This window comes from Polypterus senegalus, chromosome 11 (genome assembly GCF_016835505.1).
Source record: "Polypterus senegalus isolate Bchr_013 chromosome 11, ASM1683550v1, whole genome shotgun sequence".
Taxonomy (NCBI): Eukaryota; Metazoa; Chordata; class Cladistia; order Polypteriformes; family Polypteridae; genus Polypterus; species Polypterus senegalus.
In genome coordinates this window covers 131,429,180-131,451,184 of record NC_053164.1, presented here as the reverse complement: position 1 = coordinate 131,451,184, position 22,005 = coordinate 131,429,180, and positions in this window count along the sequence as shown.

Sequence of the window (22,005 nt, the reverse complement as noted above, 5' to 3'; positions counted from 1 at the left end):
TCACTCCCAGATACTCAATCAAGCTGAAGTTCGTGCATGTTCTAAATTGGTGGGGGGATGGAATAGCCGGCTGCTCCAAGCTTCTCTTTATCAGCACATTTAGAAGACAAAGGGCGCTGGCGGAGAGGTGTGAAGGGATTTAAGAAGCAGTTTAAGGTGGGACGGAATTACGAGTTTTTCCGTAGGCTCTGGTATTTCTAGTGTTAAACAGTTACACTGCACATTTAAATTCTACACAGTTTTTATGCTTTGATACTACCAGCAGCGTGAGTCATACTAGCCATTCTTAACACTAATTTCATACAAACATTTATGTACCTAAAAGAATTACAAGAATATAATGTAAATGTGTTCTGAAAGCTTCAACTGTCACTCTGTGCTGTTTCCTTATCAATAATTTTATGGTGAATTAGGAGCCCAGTGTAAACTTCTCATAGCACATTCTAGCATTCAATCACATCAAAAATATTTGTAAGACGTTACCAACCAACAACAGACCCAGTACTGTAAAAAAAATGCCTTGCACACAGATTCTCACCGTTTTTAACTAAAGAGATTCAATGACTCCTTTCTTTAAAAGAAAACAATTGTTCCCAATAATATAAAAGACTTTGTTTATGTCTTTAATAAATTATTGAACAAATGATTTAGTTACAACTAAAATACATATATTTCAACCTTCAACACTCACAGTGAAATGACAGAAAACAGTGAGTTGAAATGTCGCACAAGGCGGCATTAACACGAAAAACTTAACTACCATCTCAAGCAGCCATAACACTTCACCAGTTTAGCACTGTTCTTCCGAGAACTTAAATATGGCATACAGACAGCTACACCTGCCAAAAGTGCTTAGTTAATTTAAAGTTGGTCCAAACCTGACAGCTATTAGGCAAACCAAAAATTGGATTGACTCAGTTTGCTTAGACAAATTAGTTACTTCTGATTTGACTTCAGTCTCTCCAGGTTCCACTGTAGTCAGTGGGCTGCCAAAATCAGCAGCAACCAATTTAGCCACTGGGCAAGTGGATAACAGTGAAACGTGGTCTAAGAAGCCAAAATTTTGCTCTTCAGCACTCAGGTCACCAATTTGAAAACAGAACAGATTCTTAGCACTCTGCAGTGTGCCTGTGGATCCTGGCAACAATAAAGTGCTCACAATTGGAGATTCCATAGTGCAGAATGTTAGAAATCCAAGCTATGTTAAACTAGCAGTTAATGTTAAATTCCTCCCAAGGGTGAAGATTTCTGACATTGAGGCCCAATTGGATTGTGTCTTATTGCTTCATGTCGGCACTAATAGTATTTATAGTAATCTGAGGTATTAAAAAGCAACTTCATCTCTCTATGCACCAAAGCTAAAAGAAAATGTCAGCATTTAATTGTATCTGGCTCCTTACCAAGATTATATAGAGGGGATGAGATTTATAGGAGATTGAGTACCCTTCACTCTTCTTCTTCTTCTTTTTCAGCTGGTCACGTTAGGGGTCACCACAGCGGACCATCTATTTCCATATCTTTCTGTCCTCTGTATCTTGTTCTGTTACACCCATCACCTGCATGTCCTCTCTCACCACATCCATAAACCTTCGCTTAGGCCTTCCTCTTTTCCTCTTCCCTGGCAGCTCTATCCTTAGCATCCTTCTCCCAATATACTCAGCATCTCTCCTCTGCACATGTCCAAACTAATGTAATCTCGCCTCTCTGACCTTGTTTCCCAAGCTTCTAATTTGAGCTGACCCTCTAATTTACTCATTTCTAATCCTGTTCATCCTCGTCACGGCCAATGCAAATCTTAGTATCTTTAACTCTGCCACCTCCAGCTCTGTCTCCTGCTTTCTGGTCAGTGCCACCGTCTCCAACCCATATAACATAACTGGCCTCACTACCATCCTGTAGAGCTTCCCTTTCACTCTTGGTGATACCTGTCTGTCACAAATTACTCCTGACACTCTTCTCCACCCATTCCACCCTGCCTGCACTCTCTTTATCACCTCTCTTCCACAATCCCTATTACTCTGTACTATTGATCCCAAGTATTTAAACTCATCCACCTTCACCAACTCTACTCCCTGCATCCTCACCATTCCTCTAACTTCCCTCTCATTTACACACATGTATTCCGTCTTGTTCTTACTGACCTTCATTCCTCTCCTCTCTAGAGCATATTTCCACCTCTCCAGGGTCTCCTCAACCTGCTCCCTACTCTTGCTACAGATCACAATGTCATCGGCAAACATCATAGTCTACGGGGACTTCTGTCTAATCTCGTCTGTCAACCTGTCCATCACCATTGCATTGCACGACCCATGATGTAATACCACCTCCAACTTGAATGCATCCTTTTCATTCCTTTTCATCCTACACCTTTTCTTTAGCCTTTGCCACCTCTGTCTTTATCTTGCACCTTATCTTCTTGTACTCTTGTCTACTTTCTGCATCTCTCTGACTATTCCTCTTCTTTTTTGCCATCCTCTTCCTCTGTATACTCTCCTGTATATCCTCATTCCACCACCAGGTTTCCTTTCCCTCCTTCCTCTTTCCAGATGTCTTGCCAAGCACCCTTCTTGCTGTCTCCCTTACTACATCTGCTGTAGTTTCCCAGCTGTCTGGTAACTCTTCACTGCCACCCAGTGCCTGTCTCACCTCCTCCATAAACTCAACCTTGCAGTCTTCCTTTTTCAACTTCCACCATTTGATCCTTGGCTCTGCCCTCACTCTCTTCCTCTTCTTGATCTCCAACGTCATCCTCCAGACCACCATCCTATGCTGCTTAACTACACTTTCTCCTGCCACCACTTTGCAGTCTTCAATCATCTTCAGATCAAGTCTTCTGCATAGGATGCAATCTACCTGTGTGCATCTTCCTCCACTCTTGCACGTAACCCTATGTTCCTCCCTCTTCTTAAAATACGTATTCACCACAGCCATGTCCATCCTTTTGGAAAAATCCACTATCCTCTGACCTTCTTCATTCCTCTCCTTGACACCATACCTACCCATCACCTTCACTGCTGACTAGAAATCTGATATGCAAATAGGCCTGGATTTTTCAAGAGAGATGGTCTTTATTCTAACTGGAGGACCCCTTTTGTATTATACCAAAATATGGCTGCAGAACTGCCTGGCTGACTGATTAGAGCACTATCCAGGCCACAGTCATGTGATCTTAAATCACAGGCTGTTGTTTATCACACCTGTTACTATCCTGAAGCTGTAACCCATAATCCCTGTTGTGGGGCATCCTATAAATTTAGTCATGATGCACATCTTAATTTACTTGATAACCAAAAGATAAGGTGTTTAATTAGGGCAAGAGATAAAACCTGACCCACCACCAGGGGTACCTGTTATACTAACTTAGTTCAAATTGAAACATAAAATATATCACCAGTTCAGAATGAAGTATGCAGTTTTAAATTATGCTTATTAAACATCCTCTCTCTTGGAAGTAAAGCTGTTTTGGTAAATGATATTATATTAAGTACAAAATCTGATCTGTGCCTTCTCACTGAAATCTGACTTAGTAAATCTGACACTGTTTGTTCCCTGCTGAAGTGTCACCCGATGGATACCCATTCCTTCATAAATCTAGATATATTGGTCGAGGAGGAGGCCTTCTTGTAAAAGTTTAGGCAGCTTCACATCCTTTGAGGCATTCATTTTAAAACAGATTTCAACATAATAATAGTGCTAGTCTACAGACCACCAGGGCCATATTCATTGTGCATGACTGAATTTAGTAACCTTTTATCTGCTTTAGCTATAAATTATGATCATGTAGTGTTAATGGGGCATTTTAATGTACACATTGATATGAAAACTGACACTTTTAGCAAATGTTTTACTTATTTGTTAACTTCAAAAGGATTTTGTCAGATTGTCAAAGGTCTAACTCATTATCATAACCACATATTAGGTTTAATTATAACTTACAAAATTGAAATATTACTTCATTAAATTAAATTATCTCTGATCACTACGTAATTATGTTTGGTTTGGTTCTTCCCTTACCAATACACTCACAGATTACATGTGCCTACTAAAGCCCATTGTGCCACTCCTTGTGTGATTTTGGGTTATACAAAAATAAATTGTACTGTTAGTTGTATTGCACTGACATGAAACAGTCAAAGTTACTAATTATAGTACATTTACTCGATCAGCCACACCATCCTCAAATTGTTTTTCATTCTCTCTACCATATACTCAACAACAGCAACTTAAAAATATAATGTAATGTGTATTTTGAGACTTCTACAGCTCTGCATATTTTTTTTTATTTCCTCAGTATTTTACTTTTAGTGTGCACATCCCACACAAATGACCATCAGCATTGCTTCTTTAAAAAATGTAAGGTTTTGATTTGACAAAATATTTCATGTTGGTTAGTTCAGGTCAGAGTTATTGTCATGTGTAAAAGTAAAAGGCTACTTGTATAAATATGTATGCTTGACCAATGAACCTCCACAATCTGTTCGGCCAGATTTCACTCCATAGGTTATTTTAACATATACCAATACAGAGCACAATAGGCTTGAAATAGCCTGTTCTCAGCTGCATTGTATTCACAGTCTGGATGCTGGCATATGGTTGGTAGCACTCTATAAGTTATGGTGTTCTTTGGTATTAAGTTACCTGAGATTATATTAAATATTGGCCACAAAACATGTTCCTAGTTAAAGTACAAGCTATAGGGGCTATCCTGCACAATCCTTTTGTCTTGGTGAATGTTTATGCCCCAAACTTTGACAATGCCCAGTTTACTAATAACTTTTTGAGGATGATCCCTAATTTGAATACACACATTCTGATCTTTGGGGGGGATTTAAACTGCGTTATTGATCTGGTACTAGATAGATCTGCCTCCAGTATAAAAGCCCCATCTGCTATGTCAAAGTCATTTTCAGACTTTATGACTCAAAATGGATACATTGATCCATGGAGATTTCATAATCCTCAAGCCAGAGGATATTCTTTTTTTTCTCATGTTCATCACACATACTCACGTATAGACTATTTTTTTTATTAATGACTCTTTAATTTTAAAAATCCATAATTTGGAATATCTCCCAATTGTTATCTCAGATCATGCGCCTTTGGTTATAGACCTCACTTTGTCCACCTTTCATATAGCTTGACCCACTTGGAGGCTCAACTCCTTGCTTCTCTCAGACCCAGCCTTTTGTGAATATATTTCTGTTTCTATTGATGACTTTTTAATTACGAATAAGTCAGATACCATCTCAAATTCGTTATTATGGGAGACTCTTAAGGCTTATCTAAGAGGCCAGATTATCTCATACGCATCTCATTTGTCTAGATCTAAGAAAGCCAGACTAAAAGACTTATCTACAGAAATTTTTAAACTTGATCGCCAGTATGCACAGAAGCCTTCTCCAGAAGCATATAAGCAGCTTTTTAACTTGCAACTTGAGTTTGACTTAGTGTCAACGAGTGAGGCAGAGCAGCTGTTATTACAGTCTTGTGGTAACTATTATGAATATGGGGAGAAAGCTTCTCATTTGTTAGCTCATCAACTAAGGCATCATACTGTCGTCTGTCATATTATGCAAATAAAAAATACATTAGGTACTTTGATGTCTGACCCAATTGAAATTAACTCTGTCTTTAAGGCATTTTATACCAGTCTTTATAAATTCAAAGTTTCCTCTCAGTTCGAGAAATATGCAGCAGTTTCATGACAGTTTAGTTGTCCCCACAGTTGAGGCCATTAAAGCAGTTGAAATTGATGCCCCCTTAATTTGGATGAGGTCATATCTTCAATTAAATCCTTACAATTGGGTAAATCCCCTGGTCCTGATGGATTCTCATCAGATTTTTATAAGAAATTTTATCCCAAATTAGCCCCATTACTCTTGTCTGTCTTTGAGGAGTCATTAGAGCAAGGTTCTCTCCCCATGATGCTGAGACAGGCCTCTATCTCACTATTACTCAAGGAAGGGAAGGATCTGACTGTTTGTACTTCTTACAGACCCATAAGCCTTCTTAACGTGGATGTGAAAATTCTGGTCAATCTGTTAGCCTCTCGCATAGAAGGAGTCCTCCCATCTATTATTTCGGATAAACAGACAGGTTTTATCAAAGGAAGGCACTCCTTTTTTAATATTAGCACCCTCTTTAATATATTGTACTCCAAACATCATAGTATTCTCCCTGAAGTGGTCATTTCATTGGACGCTGAAAAGGCATTTGATAGAGTGGAGTGGGAGTACCTTTTTGCAGTCCTGAAGAAATTTGGCTTTGGCGATAGATTTATTTCTTGGATTTGTCTCTTGTATACTCCCCCCTAGCTTTTGTTTATACCAATAGCATAAACTCTGACTTTTTTCCTCTATCACGTGGCACACATCAATGTTGTCCTCTCTCCCCCTTACTTTTTGCTTTAGCTATAGAGCCACTTTCGATAACTCTCAGGACTTCCTCTCTGTTTCAAGGCGTGACTTGTGGAAATATAGAACACAGGGTGGCCTTATATGTAGATGATTTACTTCTGTATCTCACAAACCCTACTAATTCCCTAACATATATTATGGCAATACTAAAAGATTTTGGCTTCTTCTCTGGATATAGACTTAATATTCAAAAGAGTGAATGCTTGCTTATAAACAAAGCTGTGCAGCGGCTCAGACAGACTGACCTTCCTTTCCACCTGAGTTATACTGGTTTTAAGTACTTGGGAGTGAATGTGACTAGTTCACCTAAGGCTCTACGGGCTGCTAATTTCACTCCTCTACTGTCTCATGTAAGGTCTCTATTTCAAAGATGGTCTAATTTGCTGGTATCTCTATTGGGAAGGATTAATATAGTGAAAGTGAATGTTTTACCCAAATTTTTATACCTTTTCCAGCGCATTCCTTTGTTTTTACCCAAATCTTTTTTTATATCTATTGATCAAATGATCTCTTTATTTATATGGAGAGGTAAGTCTCACAAAATTCATAAGTCATTATTACAAAAGTGCTGATTCAGTGGAGGTCTGTCTTTACCCAATTTGATGTTTTATTATTGGGCAGCTAACATTCAAAAATACTAGTATTGACTAAAAGATCGTCAAGCATTTTGGTGTCAGCTAGAAGCTCAATCATGTTTCTCGACCTCCCTCCCAGCTCTATTATTTTCATCCCTCCCTGTATCCATTACTCAATATACAGATAATCCTGTTGTACTTAACTCTCTTAAGATATGGCATCAATTTCAATGCCACTTCAAATCTATTTCTGCTTCTGTTCTTGCCCCACTATGTAACTATCACCTTTTTCCCCCTTCCCTTTTAGACTCTACGTTTAATTTATGGGATAAAAAGGGCATTAAATGTTTTTCCGATCTTTATAAGGATAATATCTTTCTTAATTTTACGGATATGTCATCCTTATATGGTCTGTCCTCATTTCATTTATTTCATTATTTTCAAGTTAGACACTGTGCTTCCACTATTTTCCCTGAGTTTCCCATTTATCCACCTAAACAGTCTTGGGAAGACTTAGTCGAGCTTTCTCTAAATAAGAAAGCTCTTACTTCGCAAATATATAATATTGTTCTTTCAATGGAAGTTACTCTGACAATAAAACTATTTCAAATTGGGAACAGGAGTTAGGTCTGGACTTCAGAGAAGGCTACTGGGATAGTGTAGTTAAGGGGATTCATACTTTTTCATCTTGTGCAAGGCTTTTGCTTATTCAGTTTAAAGTAGTACATAGGCTACATTAGTCAAAGTCTAAACTATCTAAAATTTATCCCAATGTTCCTGACCTATGTGACCAATGTAACTCCTCTCCCTGCAATTTAAGCCACATGTTTTTTCTTTGCCCCAAAATCCAGTTATACTGGACCTGTTATTTTGACATTAATTCTCATGTTTTTGGAATCCGACTGGAACTTTGTCCTTTGATCGCTGTATTTGGGGTTCCTGGAGATCCTGTTACGTTTCTTAATAGTACACAACTGGATGCAATCGCTTTCACTTCACTGTTAACATGACGTAGAATATTATTGTTCTGGAAGGCTTTGCATCCGCTGACCATTGCCCGCTGGCTGAAGGATCTTATGTTCTTTTTAAAACTTGAAAAATTCGAGTTTAGACTGAGAGGGAGAGCTGATGGATTTCTGAAGGTCTGGCAACCTTTTGTTTCTTATTTTAGATCCTTGGAAACAATTGCACCTGATTGAACTTTATTTATTTTCTATTTTACTTTATTACTGTTATTCTTTTAATTGTTATATATGTATTTACTTATTTTTTGTACTATCCTGTGTATTAGAGGTTTTTTTTTTTGTTTGTTTTTTTTTTTCTAAATTACTTTTTCGTTGTTTAATATTTAATTATTCATTATCTATTTTATTTCTTTATTTTTTTTGTGGGCCCATGGGTGGGATATGGAGTTTAGGTATTATAGGTTTATTGTTCGCATCTGATAGTCAACACTAATATGTTTTGTCGATTCCTTTGTTACTTTTATGTATTTGAAGAGATGTGTAGCCTACGTATGTTGTTGTTAATTGGAAAACTGATAAATAAATGGGGAAAAAAAAAGTACAAGCTAAAATGGCTAGAAAGGTGATGACTTTTGTGGAGAAAGTGTCACATTTGGAGAGCACAATGATGTGACCAGTCAGGTGCAAGTTGGAATCTTTTTAAATACAATGTCATATATTTGAATGAAGAAGTTGAAATCATAGAGAAATAAATCACTTTTAATATAGTGCCATATGTAGAACTGTGGTATGGCAGGATTTGTGGCAATGTGTGATTTTTTATATAATTAATTAAAAATGATGCTCAGGCTCAGAAGGTGTGCATGCTCATGCTCTCCTGGGATATTGAAGGGGTGATTGGGGCCAATCTCGCTTGCATGTGAGTGTGTGGTTAGTCCCAGTTGCCTCACTATGGGTTGTAATTGAGATGCTAATCCCATGGAAGAATAAAGGAGAGCCTGAGCTTGAGAGAAAGAAAAAAGGAGGAAGATCAAACAAAACAAAAAAGAACAAGGTGGTAGTTAAAAATGAAGAAAGATAAGAAAGGAATGACAGGGTCTTGGCAGGGCCAGTGCAGAGGAACAGAGAAGGTAGGTGGTCGGGTGTGGCCCCAAAAGTAGTGCAAGGCTGACACTTGAGGAGTGGAAGTTGCTCCTGCTGAGTACCACATGGACTAAGAGAGACTCACCGCACCTAGAGCGGTGGATGGGAGGCAGATGGGTCCCTGCAGATGCTGAGGGATGGCACAGAGGGACACAAGTAAGGCTTATGGCACCCCAGCAGTGACTGATGGAGGTGGTACAAGAGACCCAAAAGAGAAACCAGAAGAGGTGTTAGTTTTAGAGTGGTGGCACTGAGACTCAGGATTGTTTTTAAATAAAGATAAGGATCCTGCATATGGATTTCTAACCATGTTTTAATGGATTATTTATTGTTATTTATTATTGGATTTTAAACTCTGCACATCAATGGTTTTTATTGGATTATTTATTTACTGAAGGAGCACTGCACTTTTGACTTAGAACACTTTGGTATGAATAAAAGCACTTTGAACTGTTTCATGTCTGAATGTGTTCTCTCTTGCCCTGATTCATCTCGGTTCATGACATTTGACAGTTCCTTGTCCAAGCATTGCCAGGGACAGTGGAGCCAATCACCAGCCCCAACAAGTGAATGGATACATGGCTTTCATTCTCAGATAGTAATTAACAAGGCTACAGTTTCTGTCAGTTTCTGGCTTATCTATGAAAGGGTCACTGGACCTTACAAAAAGGGGTAATTTACAGTTACTAGATATTGTAAACCAGGGGTGTAGGCCAAGAGGAAGGTTAATGAATTATTAGTAGTTTAAAAAAAAAATAAAACATAATAAGTCAATAGTGTTTGTAAAATATGTTTTATGTTTTATTAAAAAATGTTCAAAACACACAAAACTGCACCCGAATGTTGGAAAAAAGCTTAGCCAGCCTGAATCAGCTGGTTTACCTATGGTACCTTTGTAGCAACTGGTAGTTTTTTTAAATGGAGTGAAAAGAGCAAGAAAAAAAGGACAATTAAATGGTAGGCTGGATTGTCCCAGAATATAGAACAGCTATTCTGAAAATCCAGAAGACAACCAAATAATGATAACCCACTAATAAATAAAAGGTAAATATGGGATATCCTTTATTTCTGTTACCATTATGTATAACTTCTCTGCTATTGTGTCACTGATATTTATATTCTGTTATATATATTTTTTTTGATTGTCCAAGTTGTACTGTGACATGGGCATCTGCTTGGACTTTCCCTCTTGGCTTCATATGTCTATAGAGTCCTGGAAGCCACCACGTACTTAGGGCTAGGCAGTTCATGGGTAGCCTTGGCTCCATAATGCAAAGCACAACATGCATACCTCCCTGCTGGTACTTAAAAGACTACAGGAATTATTATTAAATTATTAAATGATGCCATTATTATCCTATTCTTGTATCCCTTAGGGCACAGAAATAGACGCGGGGCATTCTCAAAAAATGCATGTTTAGCCATCCCCACAGTTTCTATGATTTTGAACTGAAGCACCAGCCAATGTCACTGCATGTTTCAAATGTACATGACTGTGCAGGTTTTTTTTCAGAATACTGCAGTTTTATCCAAAGCTGCAAAAAATGAGTTTTGCTGATTGGGAATTATATATTGGACTAATGTAGGAAAGGATGGGTGTGTGCATAAATGTGCCCTGTGCCTGATCTCAAAAGTAAGAGGCTCCTGCCACAGGTGAAAGTGGATTAAGAAAATGGATAGATGTATAGACTGATTTGTATTTTTTGATTCTTACTTGTATAAACAGAAAGTTGAGGATGAAAGTGTAAAAATGTTAAAAGTTCTGAAAAATGGCTTTGGTCAGCAGGAGGATATTTATTGATTAAATAAATTATAGTGTTATGTTACAGTGTAATATTATGGGCAAAATAAAGATAGTAAATTTTTCTTAAACTTGTATCTATCCATCCATCTATCTGTTGTAAGTAAATGGACACTAGGTGGCACTGTTGCCCACCTTTTTCCCAACAGACAGTACGCAGGCCATGGGGTCAAATCACCAAGAAGTATTTTAATTTCTTTTATTTTCTTTTAATGTGCCTTCAAAGTACCACAGCCACAATAAACACAATTCTTCTGTCCACTACACCTCCCAGCAAGCTCTGTCACACTGCTCCGATCTCCGGCTCCCTTACTAGGTCTCCACCAATCCTTTATATAGTTCTTGACCCGTAAGTGCTCCTATTCTTTCTCCCATGTGACTTGCTCGCACTTCCGGGTTAGATGGAGAATTCCAAGTCTTTAATTAGTCTGGAAGTACTATGAGGCTTCCGTCCTCATGACTTCCAAGCACTTCCAGGCTGCAAGGGAAGCATGACTCCCCAGGTCCTTTCATAGCTCCACCTAGTGGCACCCACGGTACACAACAGGGCTGAGAAACCGGACTCCAAGAACCAGGACGCCTGGCTGGAATCCGGGGCACCGCTGCACTCCAGGGGAGCTGCCATCTAGCGTTTTGGGGGAGGCAGTGTCCAGAAAAAGCTGCTTTCCCCCATCCTTCCACTTCAGGGGCGTCCCGGCCAGGTTGAGCTGCCGGCCATCCATCACACTGTATACTTTTTTAATGGTACTATCTCGATATTATACAGTTAAATCCATTAGTTTATTTCCACAGTAGTGATAATATTGTATGAGCTTAATGTCATGTTAGTCATTATATGTAATATCATTTATCATAAAACAGTTTATTAAATCACTCTTGCTTGTAATTCAAAGATTTTTTAAAGCAATTAATTAGTTATTCCACATAACAAAAAATAGATCCAGCCCAATTATTGAAATTTTGAAGAAATATGAGTCTGTCTTGGCAGCAAAGGGTGTAAAGGTGGGGTGACAGCTTAGCATGCACTCAACTTTAGAATCTACAATTACCTTAACATACATTTGACATACAATCTTACTGGCATATGAGCCACTGAGTCACCCATTCTCATTATTTTCATTTATTCAGGCATGATTATAAACTACGCTTTAACATGACTTTCTTCTTGTATACATCTCATTTGTCCACCAATTATAATAATTCTGTTGTGGAACATTAAAATAATTTTGATTAGAAATTCGGACCAAAAAGCTTGCAGATCCTATTCATGAATATTCTCCAAAAAACATGGAGTCAAGTTATGAAGCTCCTTAAAGTCTTCAGCTACTTTCTGGTTGTGTTATTTCTCAATGGCACACTTACATAGGTTTCACATAGTACATTCAGTACGTTCTATACGTTTGACACATACGGTTTGAAACTGTTTGTCCTCCATGCCTTACCATCTGCAAGGCAGATCATAAACTGGAACTAGTCTGTAGTCAGAGGGACAAGAAATAATTAGAATATTTCCATTCATAATTTAGATTGAGGGGATTATAATAGACCCTCCTATCGACTATGCTCTAATAAATAGACATACATTCTAACATAATTAAGAAAATACTTCTATCAATGTAATATAACCTAACAAACTAACTAACAAATGGCTCTTACACCTGCATTCTCTGTTGTGAATGAATCAAGCCAACACAATTAACAATTCAATCACCAGTGTAAAAGCCAAAGTTAGAAAGTGAATTCTCTAAGTTAAACTCATATTAGTGTTTGCTTAATTTCAATAGAATACAATTTTCTCTCATAGCTATAGATTATGGTATAGCCTTTTATCCCCTGTAAGTTAACATGAGATAGAACCTTATCAACTATATCAGTGATACAAACTAAGCTGCAGAACCTTGGTAATTTTGGGTAAACGGAGCTACGAGGTGTGATCAAAAAACACAGTGAATGTTGATGCAGAGCACCATCCAAGAGCAACGCAAAGCAATTCAATGCAGGTTCTGACAAGTTCATCCTAAAGTTGTTTGATACTGTCAGTCATTTGTGAGCCACTGTTGAGTTCAAGTGTGTATTTCAAGTTTGTCGTTAATAATGGATATTGAGCAACACATTAACATGAAACTTTGTTTCAAATTGCAAAAAGCTCAGGAAAACCATCAGATGTTAAAATCAGTTTATGATGACACTGCACCGACAATTAAGACTGTTTACAAGTGGCTTTATCATTTTCGTAATGGATCTGACTCAGTTGAAGATGAGAAAAAATCAGGACGTCCTTCAACATCAATAACCAAAGAAAATGCTGAAACAGTATCATTCTTCATCATGACAACGCTCCTTGTCACACATCCCTTCTAGTACGACAATTTCTGTTGAATAAAAACATTATGCTGTATCCACATCCACCTTATTCATCAGATCTGGCTGTTCCTTAAATTGGAAATGACCATGAAAGGCAAATGATTTCAATCCACTGAGGACATCCAGGCAGCCATGACAGCCCAACTAAAGACACTCTCAAAAGAAAATTTCCAGAACTGCTTTGCAAAGTGGCAGGAGCTTTGGGATAAGTGTATTCAAAGTGAAGGAGAGTATTTTGAGATTTGACTAGTGCTTGTCAATCTTTTACTGCAATAAACATTTCTTTTTTAAAACATTTACCATATATTTTGATCAAACCTCGCACAATCAGATAATTTTAGTTACTCAATTAGGAACATGAAAATACTCACACCAATGTTTTTATAAATTCAACCTGTAACACTAGGGTAGAAAAAGAAAAACGCAAAGTACAAATGTATGATTCTCTCAAGTCTTCATTAAAGCTTCAGTTTTATTCAACAATTGCTTGGCCTTTTGAAGACTGAGAATAGTCTTTGTGTACAAAACTCCTTCCAGAATTGGGCTATTTGTTGTAGCTTTATCCTTTGTGCTACTGAAATTATCCATATGTAAAATAATCTAAAAAGTACACCAAATGTATGAAATAATTCATTAATAACCATAACATTTTGATTAAGTAAGTAAAATTTTAGAGAAGGCAGTCATTATGCAGTTAAATGACCACCTCAATAAATATGCTATTCTTGATAAGTTTCAGTCGGGTTTCATAATAAATCACAGCACAGAAAAAATGCAGATAGAGGCCATTTATCTGTTCTCATCCTATTAGATCTGAGTGCCGCATTTGATATCATTGATCACAATATTCTTAGAAATCGCCCTAGTCAATGGGTGGGCCTCTCTGGCAGTGTCTTCAATTGGTTTGAATCCTACCTGGCAGGTAGAAAATTCTTTGTAAATTGTGGTAATTTGTAACTCAAAGACACATGATATTCTATATGGTGTTCCACAAGGGTCTATCCTAGGTCTGCTGCTCTTTTCAATTTACATGCTTCCATTAGGTCAGATTATCTCGGGGCACAACGTGAGCTACCGCAGCTATGCTGATGACACACAGCTGTATTGGTCAATAGCCCCTGATGACCCCAACTCTCTCGATTCACTAACACAATGTCTTACTGGTATTTCTGAATAGATGAATAGTAATTTTCTCAAGCTAAATAAAGAGAAAACAGAAATTTTAGTGATTGGCAATAATGGATCTAATGAGGTTATTAGAAATAAACTTGATGCACTACGATTAAAAGTCAAGATGGAGGTAAAGAATTTAGGGGTAACTGTTGTCTGTGACCTGAATTTTAAATTGCATATTCATCAGACCACTAGGACAGCATTTTTTCACTTAAGAAATATAGCAAACGTTAGACCTCTTATATCATTGAAAGATGCTGAGAAACTAGTTCACGCTTTTGTTTTCAGTCAACTAGATTACTGTAATGCACTCCTCTCAGGACTACCCAAAAAAGACATACATCGTTTGCAACTAGTGCAGAATGCAGCTGCTAGAATCCTAACTAGGAAAAGAAAATCCAAGCACATTTCTCCAGTTTTGATGTCTCTACACTGGTTACCTGTGTCATTCAGAATTGACTTTAAGATACTGCTTATGCTTTACAAAGCCTTAAATAATCTTGCTCCATCTTATATATCGGAATGTTTGATACCTTATATTCCAAATTGTAACCTTAGATCTTCAAATGAGTGTCTGCTTAGAATTCCAAGAGCTAAACTTAAAAGAAGTGGTGAGGCGACCTTCTGCTGTTATGCATCTATAATCTGGAATAGCCTGCCAATAGGAATTCACCAGGCTAATACAGTAGAGCACTTTAAAAAACTGCTAAAAACACATTACTTTAACATGGCTTTCTCTTAACTTAATTTCAGTTTAATTATGATGCTCTGTATATTCAATTAATTATCATTGCTATTCATGGTGGCTCCAAAATCCATACTAACCTCTACTCTCTCTTCTGTTCTTTTCCCGGTTTTCTGTGGTGGTGACCTGCACCACCACCGCCTAATCAAAGCACCATGATGTTCCTACATTGATGGATTAAAGGCCAGAAGTCCACATGACCATCATCATCAAGTCTTTGCATGAGAACCCTAAATACAATGAAGACTGGTCATTTATGTTAGGTAGAATGCCCAGAGGGGACTGGGCGGTCTCATGGTCTGGAATCCCTGCAGATTTCATTTTTTCTCCAGCCCCAGCCATTTGGAGTTTTTTTTTTCTGTCCACCCTGGCCATCGGACCTTACTTTTATTCTATGTTAATGAGTTTTGTCTTATTTTTATTATTTATTTATTTTGTCTTTTTTCTCTTTCTTCATCATGTAAAGCACTTTGAGCTACATTAATTGTATGAAAATGTGCTATATAAATAAATGTTGTTGTTGTATTTAATTGATGATGATTTTTTTATTTTTAGAAACATTACCATCCAGCAAGCAAATCTAGAATGCTTGCGTATCTTTAATTAAATTCATTCTATGCTTGAATTATTACTCCATGTATCACTTGTCTGTTGAAACAACAGGGCTGTACTCATCACATCTAATCAGCTTGCAATTATTCATTAAAGATACAGATACCCATGTGTCTTTGTTGAATAATTGCTAAAATTTGAGTATCTACTAGGAAACTTTTGGGAAAATGTCTGTAAATACAGGTTAAAACACCGCTGATCACCTATCCTGTAGTAGTTTTCTGTGAACTTAAAATTATTTGTACTCACGATAAAATGCCTTTTTTTTTTTGCAATCATGAATTTGTCCTGTAAAATTAGAAACTGCCCACCCATGTATTAAAATGAGGAAGTTTCAAAAACAGATAGTAAGGCAGACCTGCTACAGTAATATATACATATTTTTACGGAAAAAATGAAGTCTATTATTTTCTGTCACTTTATTTTAAATGCATGAAAAAAAAACCAATTACAGTGTTATCTGTAACCTGGCAAACCAACCTCTGACTTGATTTCATTTGTGAATGCATTGTGAGAGACACTCCCCCATCTCCCTTAGGTGCCCCAGCACCCTTTTCCCACTGTGAATAATTTTCAAAGCAGTTTATTCATGTATCACCCACAAATTTATTTCATGTTGCTAAAGAGGCAGCAGAATCAGGACTGGAGGGATGTGCTTGTCAAGATTGCCAGACGGCACTGCTGGAGAGTGGTGTTTACAGTTGCCTCAATCAGTCCTGCTGGGAATGCTCTGGCCCCACTATGATAAACACCATCTAAGCTTACAGGGTATGTTTACCACAGTGCCTTTATTTGCATGGTACATTTGATAAAGGCCCTGCATTCTGAGTGATAGCTAGCAAAACCTGCAAATGGATCATTTCATTCTGACTCTGGATTCACAGCTGGGGCGCTGATTACAAACCCTGCATATGGGATGAGTGCATTTTTATTACCTGACTAGGAAAGTAGGCTGTTTAACAGTTTCAGAATTTCTTAAGGGATCCTTACTATTATTAATATATGAAAACGTTTTTCTTGAACCCAGTCACCGCTAAGTTTGAGTTATAAGGCTTCATTAGAAATTCATTCATGCATCCATCCATCGCTGAACCCAATTATATTTCAATTTAGGGCCACAGGGAGCTGGCACCTCTCCCAGCAACATTAGAGACACATTAGAAAATGTTGATACAAACATCAGAGAATCAACTTTCGATTATTAGTGTAACGAATCAGTGCTTCTGACTGAGGGTTTACCAAGCCAGATTACAAGGCCATGTAGATTTTTTTTTTCATTAAGAAGTCTGGCACTAATTGGAATAAAAGAGTTCATTGCCTTTTAAAATCCTCATGGGCATAAAATATCATCAAACAGAATTTTTTTCCATATACAGAGCATGTGAAAGAGCCATAAGTGCATTCCACTGATAGACATCATTAACTTCTGCCCATTTGTACTTATTTCTTGTTTTCTGTTTATTTTTTGGACTGTAATGTCTTCATCTAACATCCAGCTTAAAAAAATAGAAATGTTCAGGCCAGTTTACAAAAAATGTAAAATCATTACTTTCTAGAGGAAAATCTACCAGAATGATTTTGTACAAAATCAAGAACTTTCTAAAGTTGTACCATGCTAATAGGGCACCAAGTCACCGCTAGCTGGTAGAACCAATGACGAGAAAGATCTGTTTTGAAACAGGTTGATCGGGTGATGTCTGGAGTTGCCTCAGTGATAGGCAATTATACAGAATACTGACCTGAATGAGAATGTTGAAGCTGGCTCTCATGGTTATATGGGTGCCCATGGAGGCTTTAGATTTTGTATGAAAAATGTTGAGGGTGAGAGGGCTCTAGAGTTAGAGGATGCAATGAAAATATTTGTGTACAAGACTGTGTTTAGGAAGTAGGAAAACAGATTGGTGATATTTAAATCTGGTGATGTAAGGAGCATGATTGACTATTTATTGGTGAGGTGACCGGGCCATGGGGGAAATTGTGATGGTGGTGTCTGGAGAAGGGTGTATATAACAACATTGCTTGGTCCTGGGAGATCCTTTAGTCGGATGCATGAAGAAAAGTGTGTGCTGAAGATTGGAAAGTCAAAGGAGAAACTTTAGAAGTAAATTTATTGAGGTGTTAGTAGTGAGAGTGGGTGATGTTTTTCAACCCCTCATGAGTAATCAATAAAGAATGTTTTTTGGCAAAAACACAGGAAGAAGATTGTGGTTGGACCTAGAAACCACCTAGACACAAGACGAAATGGTGGTTGACTGCTGATGTAAAAAAGGTAATTGAGGAAAAAATGAAAGCAAAGGGTGACAAGGTGATATATAAGGGAAGAAGTTAAGAAAGAGCAAAAAGAAAAGATGCAGGAGTGTGCAAGTCAGCTGCTCAAAGAGGAATGAAAGAGGGGTGTGTTGAGGATGGTAAAGGAAAACAGGATGTAGTAGCTGTGAATTACTTAAAAACGCTAAAGCTAACATGTTTACTAATAGTAATGTCATTAAGGATGCATGGAACAAGTACATTTAGAAGTTGTTGAATGAGGAAAATGAAAATGGATAAACTGCGTAATTGTGTTTTTTGCAAAAAAACCCAGAAGGATCTTGCTGTAAGTTTTAGAAAGATGAAGTTACAAAAGCACTCAAGATGAATGATAAGTAAAGCTGAGTACCCAACTGAAGTGGTGTGAAAAATTGAGACCAAGAAAGGACCTGGAAATAAATGACTGACAGAGCTTAGCAAATCGATTATGTGTATGAAGAGTGAATTCCTGAAGGCTGGAAAAGAAGTCTACAAAGGAAAGGGTTATACATTTTAGTGGGGGTCATAGTGAGTGATCAATCTTCTGGAACAAATAATGAAGGTGGTTGAAAGAGTGCTAGAGAAAATGGGATGAGATGAAAGTTAATGAAATGCAGTTTTGTTTTGTGCCTGGGAAGGGAACAATGGTCATTTTTGCAGTAATGCAAAGCAGGGAAAATGCATCAGGTGATGGAAATGAGATTGCTGGTGTAATGTGTATTGAGAAATATGGGTGTGGTGAAATGGTTACTGTCTATCATTAATTCTAATGCATGGGAAAGCATAAAGAGTGATCAGAACAGAAGGTGGGGGATGTAAATTTTGGTTAAGGTTTAGCTGAACCAAGAAATCCATTCTAAGTGTGTTGCTTTTCATTATAATGATGGAGGTGGTGACCAAAGAAATGTATAACGGGTTGACATGCTAGCTAATCGCCCATCACATTTGCTATGTTGCTGTTATTGCAGGATTTTTAACAAAATTTTAAAAGCAAGACTGTTTACTGATATATGGTAACATTGTCCACCATCAGAGACTTCATCACCTTTCCAGGCACCCAAATTGGTGGTCGTCTAGGAACGTTATTGTTGCCGACGCATGGACAAAGTTAACCTTCCTGCAGACTCTTTCCTGATCAGTGAACTGACAAAACGTGTGCCAGGTTTTGATCTCCTAAGGCAGGACTGGGTAAAGCTGAACCAACTACCGAATGGGGTTGGCCGATGTGCTGCAAACCTACGTCGATGGGGGTACTATGACAACCCTCTCTGATTCCTGTGGACAACAGCAAACCATGGCCCACATTATCAATGACTATCCCATCCTAGTGGTCTTGCCATGATGCCTTGGCATCTTCTGTTGACTGGTGGAGACAAGATAGCAACATTCACTAAACCAATTTTACATTTTCTAATCTGACATACTAAGGCAATGACATTACCAACCATGGTTGTCAAGTTTGAACATCTCCGTCAAGCAGAAGTTGTGTAATGTGCCACCAGCTTAAGTCACTATTTAGATCCTCAGTCACTTGGGGACACATGAGCGAAGCATCTCAGACAAGCATCTCAGACACTCATAACCTGCCAGGTTATCAAAGCAGGCTGAAAAAAATCCAGTTGGAATAACATCAACACCTAACTATGAAAAGAAATCAGTGGAGCAAAGCTGATCATCTAGTCGGCAGTGAAAGCAGGAATGTAAGTGTCTCGCAGCCAACCAGCTGAATTCAGCATAAATGGCATTTTTGAAGTTATTGAGAACGCAAAGATCAGACCAAACAGGATGTTTTACACAGTTGGTGAACCTTCTGCAAATTCCTAACCTTATTGATAGTTCATTACTGATTGGCAGAATTCCTGATGTACTGTACTTAAAGTGTTAATTATGAAAAAAACTTCAACATTATGCAGGTAAACTAATCGATATATTAAAGTACAGTGTATATTCACTTTCTTAGTAGTTAATTCTATAACACATCCTCAATATCCAGCAGACTCAGCTGCTACTACAGATACCATGACTAATTATAAGGAGCAAAACAGACAACAAAAAGAACCTTAATACTTCAGGTTAGAAAGAACTCCAGAATCGGGTTTGTTTGAGACACTGCTAGCCAACTTTCTCAGAGTGTAGGTCTAGTGGTTGAAGAGGGCTAAGGGCTATCATTCATATTTACTGGGCATTGGCACATAGGATAAATCACTGAAATAGCAATGAGCTTTGAGGCATCACAGGATTCTAATGATCTGGAGGAGCTGTTCTTCAAACATACATGGATGGTCCAAGAAAGTGCATCTGAATACCAGTGTTTGATGGATTTGTGTGTTAACATTCAAAAAAGAGTTTTTGAAAGAATGTCACTTCTTTACTTACTTTAATGTTTTTATTGTTTTTTTAAATAGAACTTCCTTTTTGTTTATCAAGCTTCTCTGTCATTATTCCTGTAATTGGTGTGATATGGGAGAAAATGAAAAACTGCAGAAGGAAACTCATCTATATAATGATTAGAAAGGCATGTGAAAATTAACTGCAAATACACATTAATCAAACTGTTAAGAGTCTCAAAAGAAAAGTGGTTTTAAGAAAAGGAATGAATGTCAATACACGGAGCACAGTAAAACACTTATCCTCTGACTATTAAGCAGCTAGGATTTATTAATCTTGAAGAGCCATTGTGGATGACTTGATTTTTCTTAATTGTGTCTGTTGCTTGTTCAAATAAATGTTCTCATTGTTACATTGCTTGATATTTTGACTTACTGTTTGATCAAAGTGTATGCATTTACATCTGCTTTAGCAAGTTAGATTTTGAATTAAATTAGAATTATTGTTTGTGTGTTACTTTTAGAGCAAAACTCACATACATACTAAATCTGTCTTAAAGGACAAAATAATAGATATTTGAAAAATTAAGGTAAAGATGAAGAGTACAAGATTATGCCATAAAATAATGCATTAAAATAATTGTAAATAATACTTTACAGTAGAAATGAAAGAAAGTGACCATCTTACTTTACAAAAAAGGGTTATATGAAAGTCACAATGACTTCATCTTTATAAAGATTGATGAAAACTCTGACTGATTGGAAATAAATTCTTAGCTGTTTACGAACAACCCAAGTAAAATGGTCTTAACTAATGGATCTAATGGCCCTGAAGCCCAGAAAAATCCAGCTTCTCTAAAATGTTAATTTACTTTACTGTAATGATATTTCTCATTTAATAGTTGGAAATAACCACCTTAGTTCCAGCCTATCACAGAATCCACATCATCCTTAACAGCAAATTGGACAGTGTCTCCTTTTTATATTTTTTAACTTCGTTACCTTTTTTAAAACTTAAGTTTAGCGCTTTCCCCATTCAGTGTTACACAGTATAGGCAGAGTTCTGCTACAAAAATTATGGACTGCTTGCTCCTTTAGAGGTTGCCACAATCATTTGAAACAAAGATTCACACAGGAATGCTTTGAACACGAGATGTTACCCTGGTTTGAATGTGGATGTAGAGCACATTTTAATTTTAATCTATCAGCTTCTCTAAGAGAAGAGAAGCCATATGTGTGCTCCTTCCACTTCATGGAAAAGAGATCGGCAGTTGCACACCCTTTGGGTATGATGCACCCATTTTAAAGAAGTAGAGAATGCTAGTGCATAAAAGAAAATGTATGTAGAGAAATGTTTTAATAGTTTGTCAGCCTCATGCTGTCCAGAAAGAACATAGCTGCAAATGATGTTGGGCCGGTTATATACTGCCTCAAAATGCTACAGTATGTTCTAATCATGGAGCGTGTGTTGTTTACCCTTTCACAAATGAATGCTGTGCAATTCTAAATTGAATGTATTGCTGTACAGTCGACCCTCGATATACGAACGGCCTGACATGCGAACAACTTAGTTTACAACCTTAATTTTTGTTTTGAAT